The 17,114-nt window shown below is 41.4% G+C and overlaps 1 pseudogene; it reads left to right on the plus strand.

Annotated features, from left to right (window-relative positions):
- Nucleotides 1-13,620: 13,620 nt before the first annotated feature.
- Nucleotides 13,621-15,266, plus strand: LOC100401269 (RNA-binding motif, single-stranded-interacting protein 1 pseudogene; annotated as a pseudogene).
- Nucleotides 15,267-17,114: the final 1,848 nt, after the last annotated feature.

Raw genomic sequence — 17,114 nt, forward strand, 5'->3', positions numbered from 1 at the left:
CAGGTTTCCCCTCTTTAGTAAAAGGTAATTCCCATTTTTCATTTACTCAGAACTTTGAAGCTTTGGGTCACCTTTGGAGTCAGCCTTGACTCTTACCCGTTCTTTCACTGCATAACCAGTACAGCAATACACACCAAGCACTCTGTCTCCAAATGTACTGAGTCTTACCAGTTCTCTCCATCTGCACAGCCAGCACCCTATCCCAAGATACCATCACCCTACAAATTAGCCTCACCCTACTCATGTTTTCCTAACCTACGTTGCTATCACATACAGATAAACAAGAAATATGGCAAAATATCAATAGCATTTTACCATGTGATTAATGCTACTATACTGCTTCATAATTCTTTTCATTTTCTACATTATCTGTAAAATTCCAGATATTATAATACTTTTCCTATGTGAGAAAAGTCATACTTTTTATTTTGATTGACTACCACTCTTTTCTCTTTGATATTATTCAATTATTTGCCTATTAAAAAAAAAAAAAACCTGTGACCGGGCCGGGCCCGGTGGCTCATACCTATAATCCCAGCACTTTGGGAGTCCAAGGCAGGTGGATTACGAGGTCAAGAGATCAAGACCATCCTGGTCAACATGGTGAAACCCTGTCTCTACTAAAAATACAAAAAATTAGCTGGGCATGGTGGCGCATGCCTGTAATCCCAGCTACGCGGGAGGCTGAGGCAGGAGAATTGCCTGAGCCCAGGAGGCAGAGGTTGCGGTGAGCTGAGATCATGCCATTGCACTCCAGCCTGGGTAACGAGAGAGAAACTCTGTCAAAAAAAAACTCCGTCACCTACATCCCATCTGTATTTTTTTTTTCTTTCTTGTTTTGAGACAGTGTTTCACTCTGTAGGCCATGCTTGAGTGCAGTGGTGCGATCTCTGCACACTGCAACATCTGCCTCCCAGGTTCCAGCGATTCTCCTGCCTCAGCCTCCCAAGTGGCTGGGATTACAGGTGTATGCCACCACACCTGGTTAATTTTTGTATTTTTGGTAGAGACGGAGTTTCATCATGTTGGCCAAGATGGCCTCAAACTCCTGACCTCAAGTGATCCACCTGCCGCAGCCTCCCAAAATGCTGGGATTCATTACAGGCGTGAGCCACTGCGCCTGGCTATGCTGTGGTTAAAAGTAAGGATATGAGCTACTGAGGGAAGGGTACCAGTGCCTTAAAGGGAAACAAAAGTAGGCTCCTAAAGTCTGGTCATATTCCTTTTATCTGAATGCTTGTTCCATGAGTTTGGTTGTTTTGTGAACATTTATTAAACTAACTATGTATGATACGTGCTCTTTTGGGTATGGGCACTATATTTCAATAAAGTTTATTTTCAATAGCCTACATGTCTCATCTAACCTGTACCCCTCCTGCCTTTCCTCTCTGACATCATTTTCTACTATCCACCCCCCGGCCTCACATAGGTACCGTCTAGTGATATGGGCCTCCTTGCTTTTTCTTAAACATCTCAGGCTCCCTCCCACCTCAAGGCATTCCAACCTCTGCCTGCAAAGCTCCCTGACCTCCCATGATCCCCATATCCCCTGAATCTCACCTTCATCTCCCTCTCAGCCTTTGCCAGTCACCTTCTCAGAGAGGCTTACTTTAATCTACCTATTTAAAGTTGCAATTCTTCAAAAATTCCTAATCCCCCTTATTTCCTTTTTTCACAATGCTCTTATTTTCTCAGTAATAATTTCTATTTCACTTATGATTACTTCCTGACTCTCTCACCCCTTCCATAACACACTAGATTGAAAACTCCAGAGATTGTTGGATTTTGTCTATCTTATTTACTGATATTGTCTCAGAGCCTAAAATAGTGCCTTACAAAAATATTTGTTAACTAAATTAACTAGAATGAATAGGTATGATCAGGCACAAAGTGTCAAGCACTGATGTAAAAGCTCTGAGCAAGACAGGCACGCCCCAGAAATAGAAATAGCAAGGCAGATACTATGAGTGGAGTAGAGGGAGTGCATGGAGGGAAGGAGGAAGCAAGGTTACAGAGTAGATGGAGGTCAAATCACAAAGGGCCATGGGGCCAGGCATGGTGGCTCACACCTGTAATCCCAGCACTTTGGGAGGCCAAGCTGGGTGGATCACCTGAGGTCAAGAGTTTGACACCAGCCTGATCAACATGGCGAAACCCTGTCTCTACTAAAGATACAAAAATTAGCCAGGCATGCTGGCGTGTACCCGTAATCCCAGCTACTCAGGAGGCTGAGGCAAAAGAATCACTTGAACCCAAGAGGTGGAGTTGCAGTGAGCTGAGATCACACCACTGCATTCCAGCCTGGGCCACAGGGCAAGACTCCATCTCAAAAATAATGATAAAATAAATCAGCAAAAGTAAAGGGCCATGGAGCCATTGTAGGGCTGACTTTTGTGTGAAATGGAATCAGAGGGGTAGGTCCAGAACTAGGTAAGGCAGACTCACCTGGGGATGCAGAAAGAGACCCAGTAATGAAGATAAATGAAGATAAATTTTAATGCAACAGCTTATATAAAAATGAAATGGACGAACTATAGCCGACAGGATATTTGCTGTTTATAAATAAAGTGTTATGCAAAACAGTGCCAGGATATGATTTACCGGTGAGGCAGCTTCACTTGTGCAAGTCACAGTTAGATCCTGATATTGTTTAAAATGTTGATATTTTGTTCATCATGAATTTTGGCACAAATTTTTAGTTTTTTAAAATGTTGCCGTAATATATTTATTAGATTTCCAGTTTCTGATCTGGCATCTAAGGAGCTTGGAGGTCATCACTCCCATCCACAAAACAAGGAAAACAGTAAACAAGCTGAAAATCAACAATTTCCTAGCTCTGTGAGACAAGTGAGGTCACAGGGCAAACTGCTGCCCCTTAAATTGGAAACAGACAGGAAGATACAGAGAATCAAAACAATGAGCAGAAACTGACTAGCAGAAACTATTGGTAGAATAGGAAAACCTACACAGCAATCAAGGATTGCTGGAAGCACAGTGTGGCCAGGCTTGAGAGTTAAAAATGCCAGGATAGTCCAGCCTTTGTTGGTTTTACTCTCTAGAGTCCTACCACGTTCTCAAAGTAAAGATCAGAGAAATTTCTCCTTGTGATTTACATAGAATGAGAGTGTCAGCTCTCCATATGCAAGCCTGGAGCCTGAAAGTCTCAAGTCCTGCTTGCCTGGGCTGATGGTCTCCCACCCCCACCTGTGTTTGCCATTGTCCCTAATTGCCCAGTGCCCAGCGCAGCTTCCCCAACAAGCCCCTCACCCCACCCTGCCATCTTAACTGTTATTATGATAATACTCTTATCCCACCCGCCGTTGTAACTGGACTTACGGTAATGTATACTCCTTGCCCCTACCCCCACCACTGTAACTGATTTTACTCTGTAACTTTCCACTGCCCACCCCTATAAAACCTATAAAACCAATTCCTATCCCAGTGCCCTTTGCTAATGCCCTTTTCAGCCTTAACCCACCTGCACCCAGGTGAATAAACAGCCATGTTGCTCACAGAAAGCTTGTTTGGGGGGTCTCTTCATTCAAAGTGCATGTTTTCAACAGAGAGGAAAAGTAGCCATTATGAAATATGCTCAGAGCATTCTTTTCTTCTTAAGAGATGCCCTTGAAAGAAACTATTTCACCAGAGCCTTCCCAACAGGGATGCTGCCAGAACCTAACTGATTTAAGAGAAGCAAAATTACTAACTGCAATTGGGCAAGAATATGAAATTAAAGGCATTATATTGGAAAGGAAAAAGTAGAAATTTTCAGATGACATGACCTCACCTACAGAAAAACCCACAGGAACATAAAAATGATTATAGCTAGTAAATGAGGTTGTAGGATGCAAGATCAAAAATTTAAAAAATCAGCCAGGCATGAACCGCCAGGCCTGTCTGATCCCAGCACTTTGGGAGGCCCAGGTATGGATTGCTTAAGTCTAGGAGTTCAAAACCAGCCTGGACAACATGGCAAAACCCCATCTCTATTTAAAAAAAGAAATTAAAAACAGTTGTATTGCTGTATACTGGCAATGAACAATTCAAAAATGAAAATAAGATAATAAACCTATACCCAATATCAACAAAAAGAATAAATACTTAGAAATATATTTAACAAAAAACTACAAGATGTGCACACTGAAAATTTCAAAATATTATTAAAATATAAAAGATCTAAATAAATGGAGAAACATCCCATGTTTATGGATTGGAAGACTTAATATTGCTAAAAGGGCAATACTCTCAAACGGGATCAACAGATTCAATTCACTTCCTATCAAAATCCCAATAGCCTTTTTGCAAAAATTTACAAGCTGATCCTAAGGTTCACTTAGAAATGCAATGGACTCAGAATAGCAAAATAATCTTGAAAAAGAAACACAATATTGGAGGACTTATACTTCCCAAATTCAAAACTTACTACAAAGATATAATAATTAAGAAAGCGTTGTACTGACATAAGACAAAACTTATAAATCAGCTGAATAGAATTTAGAGTCCAGAAAGAAACCTATATATCTATGATCCATTGAGTTCAACACTAATACCAAGACAAATTCAATGAGAAAAGCATAGTCTTTACAAGAAAAGGTATTAGAACAACGGGCTATCCAACAGGAAAAGAATGAACTTGGATATCTATCTTATGTTACACACAAAAATTAATTCAAACAAGAACAAATGCCTATGCATACAAGTCAAAACTATAAAACTATCAGAAGTAAGCCTAAGTGTAAACTTACTTGGCCTCAGATTAGGCAACAGTTTCTTAGATATGATACCTAAAGCACAAGTAACCAAAGAAAAACTAGATAAACTGGCTTCATCAGAATTTAAAACTTTTGTGCATCAAAGAACACTGTCAAGGAAGTAAAAAGTCATTACACAGTATGGGAGAAAATACTGCCAAGTCGTTTATCTGTTACAGATTTAATACGCAGAATATGTAAAGAATGCTTAAAACTCAGCAATGGAAACACAAACAGCCCAACTTAAAAAATGGGCAAAATGACAGGCCAGACACAGTGGCTCATGCCTGTAAACCCAGCACTTTGAGAGGCTGAGTGGGTGGATCACTTGAGGTCAGGAGTTTGAGACCAGCCTGGCCAATATGGTAAATATTGTCTCTACTAAAAAAAAAAAAAAACCACACAAAAATTAGCTAGGCATGGTAGCACATGGCTGTAATCCCAGCTACTCAGGAAGCTGAGGCATGAGAATCGTTTGAACCCAGGAAGTGAAGTTTGCAGCCTGGGCAACAGAGCAAGATTCTGTCTCAAAATAAATAAATAAATTGAATAAAAAAGGTCAAAATGAAAAAATAACTATCTGAAAATAGGAAACACAAAGGCCAATAAGCACATTAAAAGATATTCAACTTGGGGGTGGAGGATCCAAGATGGCCAAATAGGAACAGGTCTGGAATGCAGTTCCCAGCAACAATGCAGAGGGTGAGTGATCGCTGTATTTCCAAACGAATTTTCACTGCCCAAAGACCAGGAGATTCCTGGGCGGAAAAGCGCCATGAGTTACCAGCATGGCTGTTTCAGCTGGTGCCACAGGTTGAAACACAGAAACTCACCCAAATCTGGGAAGCCATTTCAATTGGCTCCTGGAATGCCTGGGAGACAGAGCTGCCCATTCAACTGAAAGGGAGGGGGGGCTTAGACAGGGAGCCAGGTGATCTGGCTCTGCAGGTACCACCCCCACAAAACAAGCAATCTGAAACGCTCTGGATTGAGAGTTTTGCAGCAAGCGCAGCTGTTCAGCTCAGTGGCAGGAAGGGAGTCCACCACTACCAAGGCAGTCCGCCAATACTGAGGCAGTTCTAACTGTACCTCTATAAACAACATCTCAAGAAAGTTCATACAGCAGCTGGGCAGAGACCACAGGAGCTTAGCAATGCCTTTGCTGGCAGACTGTGACTAGACTATCTCCATGCTGGGCAGGGCATCCACGAAAAAAGGCAGCAGCAAGTCAAGAACTTATAAATAAACCCTGACCTTCCTAGGACAGAGCACCTGGGGAAAAAGGCAATTATGAGTTACACTGCAGCACACTTAAACCTACCTGCCCAGCAGCTCTGCACAGAACAATGGAGCTCCCAGCTCAGCACTTGAGCTACTATAAGGGACAGACTGTCTCCTCAAGCAGTTCCCTGACCCCCATATGCCCAAAGAGACACCTCATAAAGGAGAGCTCAGGCCGACATCTGGCGGGTACCCTTCTGGGACAAAGATACCCAAAGAAGAAACTGGCAGAAACCCTTACCAGTGCCATGGGTGATCCCCAGGCAAGCAGGGTCTGGAGTGGGCCTCCAGCAGTCCTACAGCAGAGGGGCCTGACTTTTAGAAGGAAAACTAAGAAACAGAAAGAAATAGCTTCAACATCAACAAAAAGGACATCCACTCAGAGACCCCATTTGAAAGTCACCAACTACAAAGACCACAGGTAGATAATGCCACAAAGATGGGAAGAAACCAGCACAAAAAGGATGAAAACACCAAAAACCAGAAGCCCTCTCCTCCTCCAAGGGATCACAACCCCTCACTAGCTAGGGAACAAAGCTGGATGGAGAATGAATCTGATAAATTGACAGAAATAGGCTTCAGAAGGTAGTTAATAATAACATTCTCAGAGCTAAAAGAACATGTGCTAACCCAATGCAAAAAACTAAGAACCTTGAAAAAAGGTTAAATGAAATGCTAACTAGAATAAACAGCTTAGAGAAGAATATAAACAACTTGATGGAGCTGAAAAACACAACACGAGAACTTTGCGAACTATACAAAAGTTTCAATAGCCAAATCAACCAAGCAGAAGAAAGGATATCAGAGATAGAAGGTCAACTCAATGAAATAAAATGAGAAGGCAACATTAGAGAAAAAAGAGTTAAAAGAAATGAACAAAGCCTACAAGAAATATGAGATTATGTGAAAAGATCTAATCTACATTTGATAAGTGTACCTGAATGTGACAGAGAGAATGAATCCAAGCTGGAAAACACTCTTTAGGATATTATCCAAGAACACTTCCCCAACCTAGCAAGGCAGGCCAACATTCAAGTCCAGGAAATACAGAGAACACCACAAAGATATTTCTCAAGAAGACCAACCCCCAAGGCACATAATCATCAGATCCACCAGGGTTGAAATAAAGGAAGAAATGCTAAGCGCAGTCAGAGAGAAAGGTTGGGTTACCCACAAAGGGAAACCCATCAGACTCATAGTGGATCTCTTGGCAGAAACCCTACAAGCCAGTAAAGAGTGGGGGCCAATATTCAACATCCTTAAAGAAAAAAACTTTCAACCCAGAATTTCATATCCAGCCAAACTAAGCTTCATAAGCAAATGAGAAATAAGATCTTTTATGGACAAGCAATAGCTGAGAGATTTCGACACCAACAGGCCTGCCTTACAAAGCTCCTCAAAGAAACACTAAACAAGGAAAGGAATAACCAGTACCAGCCACTCAAAAACACACCAAATGGTAAAGATCATTGATACAATGAAGAAAATGTGTCAACTAATAGGCAAAACATCCAGCTAGCATCAAAATGTCAGGATCAAATTCACACATAACAATATTAACCTTAAGTGTAAATGGGCTAAATGCTCCAATCAAAAGACACAGATTGGCAAACTGGATAAAAAGTCAAGACTCATCTGTGTGCTGTATTCAGGAAGCCCATCACATGTGCAAGGACACACATAGGCTAAAAATAAAGGGATGAAGGAAGATTTATCAAGCAAATGGAGAGCAAAAAAAAAGCAAGAGTTGCAATTCTAGTCTCTGATAAAATGGACTTTAAACCAACAAAGATCAAAAGAGACAAAGAAGGACATTACATAATGGTAAAAGGAGCAATGCAACAAGAAGAGCTAACAATCCTAAATATATATGCACCCAATACAGGAGCACCCAGATACATAAAGCAAGTTCTTAATGACCTACAAAGAGACTTAGACTCACACACAATAACAGTGGGAGACTTTAACACTCCACTGTCAATATTAGACAGTTCAATGAGACAGAAAATTAAAAGGGCTATTCAGGACTTGAACTCAGATCTGGACCAAGCAGACCTAATACATATCTACAGAAATCTCCTCCCCAAATCCACAGAATATACGTTCTTCTCAGCACCACATCACACCTACTCTAAAATTGACCACATAAATGGAGCTAAATCACTCCTCAGCAAATGTAAATGAACAGAAATCATAACAGTATCTCAGACCACAGTGCAATCAAATTAGAACTCAGGATTAAGAAACTCACTCAAGAACTGCACAACTTCATGGAAACTGAACAACTGGCTCCTGAATGTCATCTGGATAAACAATGAAATGAAGGCAGAAATAAAGATGTTCTTCCAAACCAATGAGAATGAAGACACAACGTACCAGAATCTCTGGGGCATATTTAAAGCAGTGTCTAGAGGAAAATTATAGCAATAAATGCCCACATGAGAAGTGAGAAAAGATCTAAAATCAACACGCTATCATCAAAATTGAAAGAGCTAAAGGAGCAAGATCAAAAACAAACTCAAAAGCTAGCAGAAGACAGGAAATAGATAAGATCAGAGCAGAACTGAAGGAGTTAGAGACACAAAAACCCTTCAAAAAAAATCAATAAATCCAGGAGCTGGATTTTTTTAAAGATCAACAAAATAGACAGACCACTAGCCAGATTAATAAAAAAGAAAAGGGAGAAGAATAAAATAGTTGCAATAAAAACAATAAAGGGGATATCATCACAGATTCTACAGAAATACAAACTACCATCACAGAGTACTAAAAACAACACTATGCACATAAACCAGCAAACCTGGAAGAAATGGATCAATTCCTGGACACTTGGAGCCTCCCAAGCCTAAATCAGGAAGAAGTTGAAACCTTGAACAGACCAATAACAAGGGCTGAAGTTGAGGCAGCAATTAATAGCCTACCAACCAAAAAAAGCCCAGGTCCAAATGGGTTCACAGCCGAATTCTACCAGACACACAAAGAGGAGCTGGTATCACTCCTTCTGAAACTATTCCAAACAATCCAAAAAGAGGGAATCCTTCCCAAATCATTTTATGAGACCAATATCATCCTGATGCCAAAACCCAGAAGAGACTCAAAAAAAGAGAAAACTTTAGGCCAATATCCATGATGAACACAGATGCAAAAATCTTCAATAAAACACTGGTAAACTGATCGCAACAACACATCAAAAAGCTTATCCATCAAAATCAAGTAGGCATCCCAGGGATGCAAGGCTGGCTCAACATATGCAAGTCTATACACATAATTCACCACATACACAGAACCAAAGACAAAAACCACATGATTATCTCAATAGATGCAGAGAAGTCCTTCAACAAAATTCAACAGCCCTTTATGCTAAAAACTCTCAATAAACTAGGTATCGAAGGAATGTATCTCAAAATAAGAAAAGCTATTTATGAGAAACCCACAGCCAATATCATACTGAATGGGCAAAAACTGCAAGCATTCCCTTTGAAATCTGGCACTAGACAAGGATGCTGTCTCTCACCACTCCTATTCAATATAGTATTGGAAGTTCTAGCCAGAGCAATCAGGCAAGAAAAAAAATAAATAAAGGATATTCAATTAGGAAAGGAGGAAGTCAAATTGTCTCTATTTGCAGATGACATGATTGTATATTTAGAAGACCCTATCATCTCAGTCCCAAATCTCCTTAAACTGATAAGCAACTTTAGCAAAGTCTCAGGATACAAAATCAATGTGCAGAAATCACAAGCATTCCTACACACCAATAACAGACTAACAGAGAGCCAAATTATGAGCGAACTCCCATTCACAATTGCTACAAAGAGAATAAAATACCTAGGAATACAACTAACAAAGGATGTAAAGGACCTTTTCAAGAACTACAAACCGCTGCTCAAGGAAATAAGAGAGGACACAAACAGATGGAGAAACATTCCATGCTCATGGTTAAGAAGAATCAATATCTTGAAAATGACCATACTGCCCAAAGTAATTTATAGATTCAACGCTATCCCCATCAAGCTACTAATGACCTTCTTCACAGAACTGGAAAAAATAAACCTTAAACTTCATATGGAGCCAAAAGAGAGCCCACACAGCCAAGACAATCCTAAGCAAAAAGAACAAAGCCAGAGGCATCATGCTATCTGACTTCAAACTATACTACAAGGCTACAGTAGTATACCAAGTATATAATTTGGCTCTCTATTACTCTGTTACTGGTGTATAGGAATGCTTGTGTTTTCTGCACATTGATTTTATATCCTGAGACTTTGCTAAAGTTACTTATACTTTGATTACTATCAAAACAGCATGGTACTGGTACCAAAACAGAGATATAGACCAATGGAACAGAACAGAGGCCTCGGAGGCAATGCCACACATCCATGATCATCTGATCTTTGACAAACCAGACAAAAACAACAATAAGGAAAGGATTCCCTGTTTAATAAATGGTGTTGGGACAACTGGCTAGCCATGTGCAGAAAGCTGAAACTGGACCCCTTCCTTACACCTTACACTAAAATTAACTCCAGATGAATTAAAGACTTAAACATAAGACCTAACAGCATAAAAATCCTAGAAGAAAACCTGGCAAAAGATTCAGGACATAGGCATAGGCAAGGGCTTCATGACCAAAACACCAAAAGCATTGGCAAGAAAAGCCAAAATAGACAAATGGGACCTAATGAAACTCCAGAGTTTCTACACAGTAAAAGAAATAGTCATTAGAGTGGACCGGCAACCAACAGAATGGGAAAAAAATTTTTGCAATCTACCCATCTGACAAAGGGCTAATATCCAGAATCTACAACGAACTAAAACAGATTTACAAGAAAAAAACAAACCCATCCAAAAGTGGGCAAAGAATATGAACAGACACTTTTCAGAAGAAGACATATATGAGACCAACAAACATGAAAAAATGCTCATCTCACGCCAGTTAGAATGGTGATCATTAAAAAATCTGGAGACAACAGATGCTGGAGAGGATGTGGAGAAATAGGAACACTTTTACACTGTTGGTGGGAGTGTAAATTAGTTCAACCATTGTGGAAGGCAATGCAGCACTTCCTCAAGGACCTAGAAATAGAAATTCCATTTGACCCAACAATCCCATTACTGGGTATATACTCAAAGGATTATAAATCATTCTGTTATAAAGACACCTGGACACATATGTTCATTTCGGCACTGTTTACAATAGCAAAGACCTGGAACCAACCCAAATGCCCATTGATGATAGACTGGACAAGGAAAATGTGGCACATATAGACCATGGAATACTATGCAGCCATAAAAAATAATGAGTTTGTGTCCTTTGTAGGGACATGGATGAATCTGGAAACCATTATTCTCAGCAAACTGACACAAGAACAGAAAACCAAAACCATATGTTCTCACTCATAAGCAGGTGTTGAACAATGAGAACACATGGACACAGGGAGGGGAGCATCACACACTGGGGTTTGTTGGGGGGGTCAGGGGAGGGACAGTGGGGTGGGGTGGGGAGGTTGAAGAGGGATAACATGGGGAGAAATGCCAGATATAGGTGATGGGGGATGGAGGCAACAAATCACATTGCCATATATGTACCTATGTAACAGTCCTACATGATCTGCACATATACCCCAGAACCTAAAGTACAATTACAAACAAACAAAAAAAATATTCGATATCATTAAACACTAAGAAAATGCACATCAAAACCACAAAATGAATCCTGGCACGGTGGCTCACACCTGTAATCCTAGCACTTTGAGAGGCCGAAGCAGGAATACTGCTTGATGTCAGGAGTTCAAGACTAACCTGGCTAACATAGCAAGACCCCATCTCAAAAAATAAATAAATAAATAAAGCCCACAAATGATACGATGTCACCCCTCACTAGAATGACTGTAAGTTTTTTTAAAAAACCTATGTGTTGGCAAGGATGTAAAGAAACTGAAACCCTTATACATCTCTGGTGAGAATGTACAATGGTGAAGCCGAAGGTGGAAAACAATTTGGCAGTTCCTCGAAAGAGTTAAATACAAAGTTACCATACAACCCAGCACTTCCCATAGTAGATATATACCTAAGGAAACTAAACAAGCTCGGTGTGGTGGCTCACACCTGTAATCCCAGCACTTTGGGTGGTCAAGGTGGGCAGATCACCAGATCAGGAGTTCACAACCAGCCTGGCCAACATAGTGAATCCCCATCTCTCCTAAAAATACAGAAAAATTAGCCATGGTGGCATGTGCCTATAGTCCCAGCTACTCAGGAGGCTGAGGCAGGAGAATCACTTGAACCCAGGAGGCAGAGGTTGTGGTGAGCCAAGATCACATCACTGCACTCTAGCCTGGGCAACAGAGCAAGACTCCATCTCCAAAAAAAAGAAAAAGAAAGAAAGAAAGAAAAGGAAAATCCACAGCTAACATCATGCTCAACAGTAAAAAACTAAAAGCTTTTCCTCTCAGGTAAGGAAAAGGCAAGGATGTCCACTCTTGCCACTTCCATTCAACATAGACTGGAAGCCCTAGCCGGAGCAATTAGAGAAGAAAAAGAAATAAAAAGACTTTCAAATTGGAAAGAAGAAGTAAAGTTATCTGTTTACGAACGACGTGGTCTCATAAATAGAAAAACTTAAAGCTATTAGAATTAACTAATTCAAAGTTACAGGATTTAAAAAAAATCAGTATACAGAAATCAAGTGTGTTTCTATACGTTAACAATCTGAAAATTATCTCATTATGAAAGCATCAAAAAGATCACATAGTTGTGCTTAACTATAAAAAAAAAAGCTTTAAGAGAAATCAAATATTTAAGTATAAACTTACAAAGGGGGCGAAAGACTTGTATACTGAAAATTTCAAAACACTGAGCCAAATTTAACAAAACACAAATAAATGAAAGCAATCTTGTTCATGAATTTAAAGATTTAATATTGCTAAGATTCCCATACTATTTAAAACCTAAATTTCAATGGCATTTTTTATAGAAATAGGAAAAACTATCTTAAAATTCCATTGGAATCTGAGCCTGGTGCGGTGGTTCACACTGTAATCCCGGCACTTCGGGAGGCGGAGGCTGGTGGATCACTTGAGGCCAGGAGTTCAAGACCAGCCTGGCCAACATGGTGAAAACCCATCTCTGCTAAAACTACAAAAATTAGCTGGATGTGTTGGTGCATGCCTGTAATCCCAGCAACTTGGGAGGGTGAGGCAGGGAAATCACTTGAACCCAGAAGTGGAAGTTGCAGTGAGCCAAGATGGTGCCAGTGCACTCCAGCCTGGGCTACAGAGTGAGACTGTCTCAAAAAACAAAAACAAAAAACAGAATTCCTATGGAATCTCAGAGAAAAGCTAAATAGCCAAAAACCATCTTGAACGAAGTTGGAGATCTCACAGTTTCTGATTTCAAAACGAATTATAAATCGATAGTAATCGGCCGCCGGGAGAGTCGGCGACGCCGCCAGCTCCGCGCGCGAACTCCCGTCCATGGCATGCAGGGCGGCGGCCATCCGAGCTGCTCGAGTCCCGCCCGCCGCCGCGCAGCACTTTTAGGCGAGTGCGGAGGTCGAGGGCGGAGGGGAAGTTAAGCGCGGAGCTGCAGCCCCCGCCGGCCGCCGCCGCGCGGCGAGAGGGAGTTCCCAGAGCTGCCGCGGCCCCGGGCCCGGCCGGCCCCCTCCCTGCGCCTCCCCCTCGCGGCGAGGCTGCCCCGCGCCCACGCCCGCGCCCGTGCCCGTCGCCCGCAGCGATGATCTTCCCCAGCAGCAGCGGCAACCCCGGGGGCAGCAGCAACTGCAGGACGCCCTATCGCAAGCAGCCTCCGGTCCCAGCCCACCCCGTGGCCCCGCCCAGTCCCAGCACCACCTGCAGTAATAACAACAGTAGCAACAGTAGCAACTCAGGATGGGATCAGCTCAGCGAAACGAACCTCTATATCCGAGGACTGCCTCCCCACACCACCGACCAGGACCTGGTGAAGCTCTGTCAACCATATGGGAAAATAGTCTCCACAAAGGCAATATTGGATAAGACAACGAACAAATGCAAAGGTTACGGTTTTGTGGACTTTGACAGCCCTGCCGCAGCTCAAAAAGCTGTGTCTGCCCTGAAGGCCAGTGGGGTTCAAGCTCAAATGGCAAAGCAACAGGAACAAGATCCTACGAACCTGTGCATTTCTAATTTGCCACTCTCCATGGATGAGCAAGAACTGGAAAATATGCTCAAACCATTTGGACAGGTTATTTCTACAAGGATACTGCGTGATTCCAGTGGCACAAGTCGTGGTGTTGGCTTTGCTAGGATGGAATCAACAGAAAAATGCGAAGCTGTTATTGGTCATTTTAATGAAAATTTATTAAGACACCACCAGGAATTTCTGCCCCCACAGAACCTTTATTGTGTAAGTTCGCGGATGGAGGACAGAAAAAGAGACAGAACCCAAACAAATACATCCCTAATGGAAGACCATGGCATAGAGAAGGAGAGGCTGGAATCACACTTGCTTACGACCCAACTACAGCTGCCCTACAGAACGGATTTTATCCTTCACCCTACAGTATTGCTACAAACTGAATGATCACTCAAACTTCTATTACACCCTATATTGCATCTCCTGTATCTGCCTACCAGGTGCAAAGTCCTTCTTGGATGCAACCCCAACCATATATTCTACAGCACCCCGGTGCCGTGCTAACTCCCTTAATGGAGCACACCATGTCACTACAGCCCGCATCGATGATCAGCCCTCTGGTCCAGCGGATGAGTCATCTGTCGCTAGGCAGCACTGGAACATACATGCCTGCAAGGTCAGCTATGCAAGGAGCCTACTTGCCACAGTATGCACATATGCAGACGACAGCGGTTCCTGTTGAGGAGGCAAGTGGTCAACAGCAGGTGGCTGTCGAGACGTCTAATGACCGTTCTCCGTATACCTTTCAACCCAATAAGTAACTGTGAGATGTACAGAAAGGTGTTCTTACATGAAGAAGGGTGTGAAGGCTGAACAATCATGGATTTTTCTGATCAATTGTGCTTTAGGAAATTATTGACAGTTTTGCACAGGTTCTTAAAAACGTTATTTATAATGAAATCAACTAAAACTATTTTTGCTATAAGTTCGATAAGGTGCATAAAACCCTTAAATTCATCTAGTAGCTGTTCCCCCGAACAGGTTTATTTTAGTAATAAAACAAAAACAAAAAACAAAAAGATTTTTATCAAATGTTATGATGCAAAAAAAAGAAAAGAAAACTTCAGTTTTCTGGGTATGCACAAAGATCATGAAGACTTATCCAAGTGCAAGACCGGATTTTTGTGGTTTTGTTCATTTTGTGTTTAATTTGTGGGTTTTTTTCCCAGCTGTATGAAATGGGCTTTCTGGAGTTTAAATAGTCTGACTTCACCCATGGTGTTCTGTGCTTGCAGTGTGAGTGTCGCTGTAATTCAGTGTTGCCATCAGTGTTTCTTTTCTTAGCTTTCTGTCTTTCTTTCAACGTAGTGTGAAGTGTCTTATCCTTTTCTATGAATTCCAATTTGCCTTAACTCTTTTGATGCTGTAGCTGTTTCAGTAAAAGTTAGTTCAAACTAATGATGTAGAATGCTTTGGCCAAATGAGCTGGTCTATTATACCTTGTAAAACAGCAGCATAGGGCTTTTAAAAGGTAGTCAATGAAAGTTGCTGAAATTTTGGCTTTTAAAAAAAATCGATAGTAATCAACACAGCACGATACTGGCATAAAGACAAACATATAGACCAATAGAACAGAATACAGAGATCAGAAATAAACTCAGGAATACGTGGTCAAAGGGTCTTCAACAAGGGGGCCAAGATCAGACAATGCAGAAAGGACAGTGTCTTCAAGATGTAGAGTTGGGAGAATTGAATATCTACATGCAAAAGAATGAAGTTGGATCCTTACCTTTAATGAAAATTTACATTTACGTCTTCCATTAATTTTGAGTTAATTTTCATATTCTAAATTTCATATTATACTTTTAGGTCTTACATTTAAATCTCCCATTCATTTTAAGTTAGACCTAAAAGTATAACACTCCTATAAGAAATATATGAGAGGATGGTTTGTCCTCACTTGTAAAGTGGAAAAAATGGAAATCATAAGAGCAGCCAAGCATGGTGGCTCACACCAATAATCCCAACATTTTGGGAGGCCAAGGCAGGATGATTACTTGAGCCCAGGACTTCGAGACCAGCCTGGGCAACATAGGGAAGCCTCCTCTTTATAAGTAAAAATAAATAGGCCGGGCATGGTGGCTCACACCTGTAATCTCGGCACTTTGGGAGGCCGAGGCAGGCAGATCACAGTGTTCAGGAGATCGAGACCCTCCTGGCTAACACGGTGAAACTTAAAAATTCTAAAAATACAAAATATTTTATATTTATAAAATCTCTACTAAAAATACAAAACATTAGCCGGGTGTGGTGGCACATGCCTGTAGTCCCAGCTACTCAGGAGGCTGAGGCAGGAGAATCGCTTGAACCTGGGAGGTGGAAGTTGCAGTGAGCCAAGATTGTGCCACTGTACCCCAGCCTTGGTGGCAGAGCAAGACTCAGTCTCAAAATAAATAATAAATAAAAAGAAATCATACGGAAAAAGCGTCATAAGGTTAAATTGTCCATGATTTCTTGGATTGACACTAAAAGCTCAGGCAACAAAAGCAAAAATAGACAAATAGGACTCTATCCAATGTTAAAACCTATGTGGATCAAAGAACACAAAGTGAAAAGGTTACCTATGGAATGGGAGAAAATGTTTGCAATTCTATCTGATAAGGTGTTAATATCAAGAATATATAAAGAATTCCAGCTGAGCACTGTGGCTCACACCTATAGTCCCAGCATTTTGGAAGGCCAAAGTGGGCAGATTACTTGAGCCCAAGAGTTCTAGATCAGGCTGGCCAACATGACAAAACCCTGTCTCTACAAAAAATACAAAAATTAACCAGGTGTGATTACACACACCTGTAGTCCCAGCTACTCGGGAGGCTTAGGTGGGAGGATCACTCGAGCTCAAAGAGGTTGAGGCTGCAGTGAGCCAAGATCGCAGTACATCACTCCAGCGTGGGCATAGGAAGAGAC

The sequence above is a fragment of the Callithrix jacchus genome, chromosome 12, assembly GCF_049354715.1.
Source record: "Callithrix jacchus isolate 240 chromosome 12, calJac240_pri, whole genome shotgun sequence".
NCBI classification, from domain to species: domain Eukaryota; kingdom Metazoa; phylum Chordata; class Mammalia; order Primates; family Cebidae; genus Callithrix; species Callithrix jacchus.